Raw genomic sequence first — 6,956 nt, 5'->3', positions numbered from 1 at the left:
ATGGCTCTATCTGTACTCTCTAGTATTGTAAATAAAGACCAGTCGTCTACTTTTGTAGGAAAGGTTAATGATACTAAAAATTTTAAAGGAAGACATCAAAATTTACAATGTAAACATTATGGTCTTAAAGGTCATACTATTGAAAAATGTTACAAACTTATTGGTTTTCCAAAAGATTTTAAACCTATAAATGATTTTAACAAATCTTTTGTGAGTGTTCCTATTGTAGCCTCTCATGTTAGTGATGTTTGTAGTACTTCTTCTGATAAGTTGGATCAGAATTTTCTAACAAGTGATGAGCAATATTCCAAAATTGTTTCTCTTTTGAATGAAAAAAGGGACACATAAGGAAGTATCTGGTAGTGCCAATATGGCAGGTATTTCTTGTAACAATGTTTTTAGTAATAAAATTAACCAGTGGGTTGTTGATTTTGGAGATGGTCAAAATATGATAGTTGATGAATCACAACTCCATGACATTATTGATGTTTCTAAGCTTAATCTTAAAGTTGATCATCCAAATGGATCAATTGCTAAGATTGATAAGATTGGAAATATGAGCATGTATGGATCCATCTCTCTTCAGGATGTTTTTGTTGTTCATGATTTTCACGTTAATCTTCTATATGTTCATAAAATAGTACTTCTTCTGATAAGTTGGATCAGAATTTTCTAACAAGTGATGAGCAATATTCCAAAATTGTTTCTCTTTTGAATGAAAAAAGGGACACATAAGGAAGTATCTGGTAGTGCCAATATGGCAGGTATTTCTTGTAACAATGTTTTTAGTAATAAAATTAACCAGTGGGTTGTTGATTTTGGAGATGGTCAAAATATGATAGTTGATGAATCACAACTCCATGACATTATTGATGTTTCTAAGCTTAATCTTAAAGTTGATCATCCAAATGGATCAATTGCTAAGATTGATAAGATTGGAAATATGAGCATGTATGGATCCATCTCTCTTCAGGATGTTTTTGTTGTTCATGATTTTCACGTTAATCTTCTATATGTTCATAAAATTTGTAAAGATAATAAATGTAAAGTTGTTTTTGATGAACATAATTGTGTCATCTAGGATTCACTGTCTAAGGAGACTATGGAGACTGATAATGAAATTTGAGGTCTATACGACCTCTTATTTGTCTAAGTCTTCTCTTTGTTATGTGTCAAAGCTCACTTGGCATAATAGACTTGGACATCTTGCTGATCACACATTAAATGTCATTAAACCCTTTTTAAATTTTGATAATGGGTCTATTCCTCCATGTGAGGTTTGTCACAAAGCAAAGCAAACAAGAGACCCTTTTCCATTAAGTGAACATAAAACAAGTAAAGTTGGTGAGTTAGTTCATTTAGATGTCTGGGGTCCTTATAGATTTGTTGCTTCTGAAAGTTTTAGATATTTTGTGTTCTTGAGTGTAGAATAGGGAGAGTTTTGTAGTAAGGAGAATTGTATTGAGAGTGAGAGAATCTATAGTGGGTTTTCGTTTGTATGTAATGAAAACCAACTGATTCTTATAATAAAAGGGTTGTTGATGTTGTGTATGTTTAGTTTGTTTTCTTATTAGGGGGAAATCGTCATAGGGTAGAGATTGGAATCATGATACACCTACTATGAAATCCTACATTCGCCCCGGTGAGCATTGGTTGTTTAGCCTTTCACATGTGATTCGCATGACTAGGCTCTTTGACCCAGTCCAATTAGATGTGTTGGATTAGTGTCTAAGTCCATACCTATTTTGGTATGTACTTGACCCGATTATGAGCATGGTCCTTTTGGGTTGCCTTCACCATAGAAATATGTAGGATGAATTAAGGAGAGAAATGTTTAATTATGATATTATGAGAATAATAATATATTAAAGGAGAAATCATATTGTTTAATTAATATTAGTCAAGAATTAATAAAAAATTAATTTTGTGGCTAAAAGAGATTAATTAAACTTAGGGGACTGGAATTGTAATTATAAGATAATTGCAATTAGACTATGGATCACCTTGGAATAAGAGGTTGGGCAAATTCTATGGGGAATCCCATTAGAAATCGTCCAAGGCATGTTCCAGAAGGGGTCCATGGGCTGCTTAGGGCTTAAGCAGTCAAATTAGGGTTTCCTTGTTAGATAACCCTAATTGTCTACCTATTTAAAGAACCCTTGAGACCCAAAAATGTGGCTAAGTGTTCCTTTATGGTTTCCAGCCGTTTTTGGTGCCTTCTCTCTCCTCCTTCTTCATCCAAGTTGCTTAGTGGTGTTTGTGACTCCATTAGAGGTGCAACACTTGAGGCACTAAGCTTTCTGAAGCCAAGGATTGATTGTTATTGCTATATAACAATCAAAGGTAAGATCTAAACCCTAATTTCAGTTATAGTTTACCAGATCTAGGGTTTATGGCTTTGGATTATCAATTGCAGGTTCATTAGACAAACTAGATCCAAAGTTATTAGGGTTTGCATGTACACCATTGGAATGATGTTTTGCTCGATACCCATCAAGATGTACCATGGATTTTATATATTTATGGCTAATCGAAGATGGTAACTTAGGATTCCGAACATTTTTTTTCATTAGACCGTTATTTTCAAAGATGATGCATAGTGCTTTACAAAAATTGTAAAGCCAAAGTAAATTAATATAGTCTTGGTCTTAGGGATGAGCATATGGACCGAGGAACCGGCACCGGAACCGGAACCCGATGGAACCGGTCGGGTCGGGACCGGGACGTTATTTTTGTGGATTTTTGGAACCGGAAACCAGTAGGAACCGGAACCGATATAACCGGAACTGGTAGAACCGGCAAAAACCGGTAGAACCGGCAAGAACCGGAACCGGAACCGTATGATGCTATTTTTCAAAGATCGGTTCCAATATTTGAAGACACGACAAGAACCGGTAGGAAACGGGAACCGGTAGAACCGCCGGGCCGGTTCGGTTCTTGATTTTGGCCGAAGTCGGTTCCCGGTTCCGGTCCGGTTCCGGCCGGTTCGGTCCTTTTGCTCATCCCTACTTGGTCTTATCCACCTACTAACGGTTTTGAACCCCACATAAAAAATTCCATAAACACATGTTCCAATGCCCACTCCCAACACCACAATATTCCAAATATATGAAGCTTGCAAAAATAAAATGAAAGCATAGGGGTTATGTTGATGGGTCGTAGGGTCCTCATTTGTCTTGGTAACAACCAAAAAAAAAGAGTAAATTTAAAAGCCAGAAATTCTTGTACTCCTAAATTTAGTACCAAATTAAAATGAACTCTCGTATTGCTTTCCTCTTTTCTACTCTTGTTATTTTTCTGATTTCCGCCTCCATTTATGAGATCGATTATCAAGCTTTGTTGCAGTTCAAGTCAATGATCATGAATGAAGAAGTTCTAAGCTCATGCAACACTTCCTTTCATTTCTGTGATTGGAGTGGTGTTTTATGTGGGAAGCAGAATAAAAGAGTCACTGCTCTAGTACTGAATTAACAAGGCCTACACGGCTCGTTATCTCCTTATCTAGGGAACCTCAGCTTCCTTCATGATCTTTATCTCAAGAATAACAATTTTCAAGGTACGATCCCTCATGAACTCGGTCATCTATCTAGGCTATGTTTTCTCCAATTTGGCTACAATAAATTCAACGGAGTCATTCCAACTAACCTGTCTGGTTGTTCTAACCTTGAAGAGCTTGAACTCTATGCTAACAAGCTAGTTAGAAGCATACCCAAAGAGATCAGTTTAGGGATGAGCAAAAGGACCGAACCGGCCGGAACCGGGAACCGGCTTCGGCCAAAATCAAGAACCGAACCGGCCCGGCGGTTCTACCGGTTCCGGTTCTGCCGGTTCTTGTCGTGTCTTCAAATATTGGAACCGATCCTTGAAAAGTAGCATCATACGGTTCCGGTTCTTGCCGGTTCTACCGGTTTTTGCCGGTTCTACCGGTTCCAAAAATCCACAAAAATAACATCCCGGTCCCGGCCCGACCGGTTCCATCGGGTTCTGGTTCCGGTACCAATTCCGGCCGGTTCCTTGGTCCATATGCTCATCCCTAGATCAGTTTGCTCTCCAAACTTACTTATCTTTTAGTTTATGATAATAGCTTAACCAGTGGAATCCCTCCTGTCTTGAAGAATATAACATCAATGGAACAGTTCTCTGCTACAAGAAATCCATTGGGTGGAAGCATTCCTAACACCTTAGGAAATTGGAAAATTTTATCAGAATTTTACTCTGGTGCTTGTAACTTATCTGGAACCATCGCTCATTCCATTTTTAACCTCTCACTCCTAACTAATTTTTCCTTGCCTGTCAATCAGCTTACTGGTAGTCTTCCTTCAGCCATAGGTGAAATGCTCCCTCATCTTGAGTTCCTTCAATTACGGGGTAACAAACTGACCAAACCTATTCCACCCTCCATATCTAACTGTTCAAAGTTAAAATTTCTTGAATTGATGGATAACAATTTTAGGGGGAAGCTAAAAATTAACTTTGCAAAACTAAAAGATATATATATTTTATATCCTTGGGTAATAACATCTATGGATTTGGAGAAGCAGACGATATGAAGTTTATTGATACTTTGAAGAACTGCAGCAGAATAAAGGTGTTACATCTTATTAACTGCAATTTTCAAGGAGTGCTGCCCACAACAATTGGTAATCTTTCTGATCAACTAAGTATTCTAAGTTTGGATGGAAATGATATATATATATATGGAAACCTCCCTTCAAGTATAGGTAATCTGGTCGGCTTGATCGGTTTCTCTTTAACAGAAAACCAATTTACAGGAAAAATCCCCTCCACCATTGGTAACCTTCAAAAGCTACAAGAAGCTTACTTATATAACAACCAATTTTCAGGGCCAATTCCAGATGCCATCGGGAACTTATCATTGTTGACTGGCCTTTGGTTAAATTCCAACAAATTGGAAGGACATATTCCATCAATCCTGGGAAATTGTCATCATTTATTGGAGTTACACCTTGACGATAATAAACTCAGTGGAAAAATACCTACTCCACTTCTTCAACTTACATCTCTAACCATCATACTAAATCTTTCTCAAAACAACATGTCTGGGTCACTTCCAGTAGAGGTTGGTGAACTCAAGTTGTTGACTTCCTTGGATTTATCTGATAACAATTTATCAGGAAACATTCCTAGTAGCATTGGTGGTTGTACTAGCCTTTTATTATTATTCCTCAAAGGCAACACATTTCAAGGCATGGTACCAACGTCATTAAGTTCCATGAAAGGAGTTTCGACCCTCGATCTTTTGCATAATAATTTATCAGGCCAAATTCCTCGATTCTCAGAACAACTGACCTTATTAGAATATGTAAACCTATCCTTTAATGATTTTGAGGGTGAAGTACCAGTGATAGGAGTTTTTGCCAATGCAAGGAAATTCTCTGTTTTGGGGAATAGCAGGCTTTGTGGTGGCTTGGCTCAGCTTGGGTTACCAAAATGCAAAGAGACAGAAAAACATCAAAAAAGGTTTCCTTTGTTCGTCATACTCATTCCGGTCGCATCCACACTTTTTACCATATTATGTTTTGCATTTGTTTTAAGTAAGAAAAGGAAGAGCCACCCGTCTCAATCATCGGGAGACGAACGGTTCATGAAAGTATCATATGCTCAACATCTCAAGGCTACCAATGGCTTCTCCCAAGCCAATTTGATAGGCGATGGTGGGTTCGGCTCTGTTTACAAAGGAGTCCTTGATGATCATGATGGTGGAATTGTTGCAGTCAAAGTTCTACATCTGCAAAACCGAGGTGCCCACAGAAGCTTTATAGCAGAGTGTGAAGTGTGGCGGAGTATTCAACACCGGAATCTAGTTAAAATAATAACTTCATGTTCAAGTGTTGACTACCATGGAAATGACTTCAAAGCTTTGGTATACGAGTTCATGCCCAATGGGAGTTTACATGATTAGTTGCACTCAAGTGCAAGTAATTCCAGACTCAGCCTTCTTCAAAGAATAAATATCCTTCTTGATGTCGCAAGTGCACTTGATTACCTTCACAATCATTGCCTGCCAACCCTCGTTCACTATGACCTGAAGCCTAGCATCATTCTGTTGGATGATGATATGGTGGCCCATGTTGGAGACTTTGGTTTAGCTCGATTTCTTGGAGCAAATTCAAACAAAAACAGCACAAGTGGCATTAGAGGAACGATTGGGTACACACCTCCAGGTAAATTAAGTCCATTTATTCCCACATGCTCATATTTATTTGTAGTCTATTACCTTTTCCTAAAGTAATTGGTTATAAGTTGCAGAGTATGGTGTTGGGAGTGAAATGACAAGTAGTGGGGATGTCTATAGTTTTGGAATACTATTATTGGAAGTGATGACAGGGAAGAGGCCCACGGACAGCATCTTTAATGAAGGCCTCAGCCTTCATAAGTTTGCATGCATGGCCTTGCCAAACCATGTGACCGATGTTATTGATGATGACCTCCTGAATTTTCTTCAAGAGGATGCCATTGCTACAAAACATACAATAGCAAATGCAAAGAAAATGGAGGAATGTTTGGCTTCAATTATCAAGCTTGGAGTATCATGCTCCGTGGATTCCCCACCACAACGGATGAATATCGAAAATGTTGTCCACGAGTTGCAGCATATTTTAAATATACTTTAAAATATATTAAGTATTTGGAGAATCTTGTATTTTGATGGTATAAAATACGAAATAAATGGATTGAATGCATTATTTTAACTTTTGGGTTCATTTGAAAGAACGAAATTTTTGGGGGGTCATGTTGTAAATCTTGGAAGTTTGAAGATGTGCGCACCGTGTTGATATGAAATCAATTATAGTGAAGATCTTAAAAGAACTCAAGTACAAATTGAGTATTATTAAACATTAAGAACCATTTTTGTGCAGAAATCGATTGGATTAGGGTTGTGGAATTGATTAAGGGATAGAGTTCGTGGTCAAAGGTTTGAGGTATGTGCACCG

At 37.8% G+C, this 6,956-nt stretch overlaps 1 pseudogene across 1 annotated transcript; it reads left to right on the top strand.

Moving 5' to 3' along the window:
* LOC145030432 (receptor kinase-like protein Xa21) lies at positions 1-6,711 on the top strand (annotated as a pseudogene). The gene is made up of 7 exons (XR_013676605.1): positions 1-109; positions 230-315; positions 419-613; positions 726-764; positions 806-1,000; positions 4,038-6,185; positions 6,271-6,711. The product of XR_013676605.1 is annotated as a receptor kinase-like protein Xa21 (transcript).
* Positions 6,712-6,956: the final 245 nt, after the last annotated feature.

Source organism: Lactuca saligna, chromosome 2 (assembly GCF_052625555.1).
Source record: "Lactuca saligna cultivar CGN05327 chromosome 2, ASM5262555v1, whole genome shotgun sequence".
NCBI lineage: Eukaryota > Viridiplantae > Streptophyta > Magnoliopsida > Asterales > Asteraceae > Lactuca > Lactuca saligna.
This window is presented reverse-complemented; position numbering and strand designations above follow the sequence as displayed.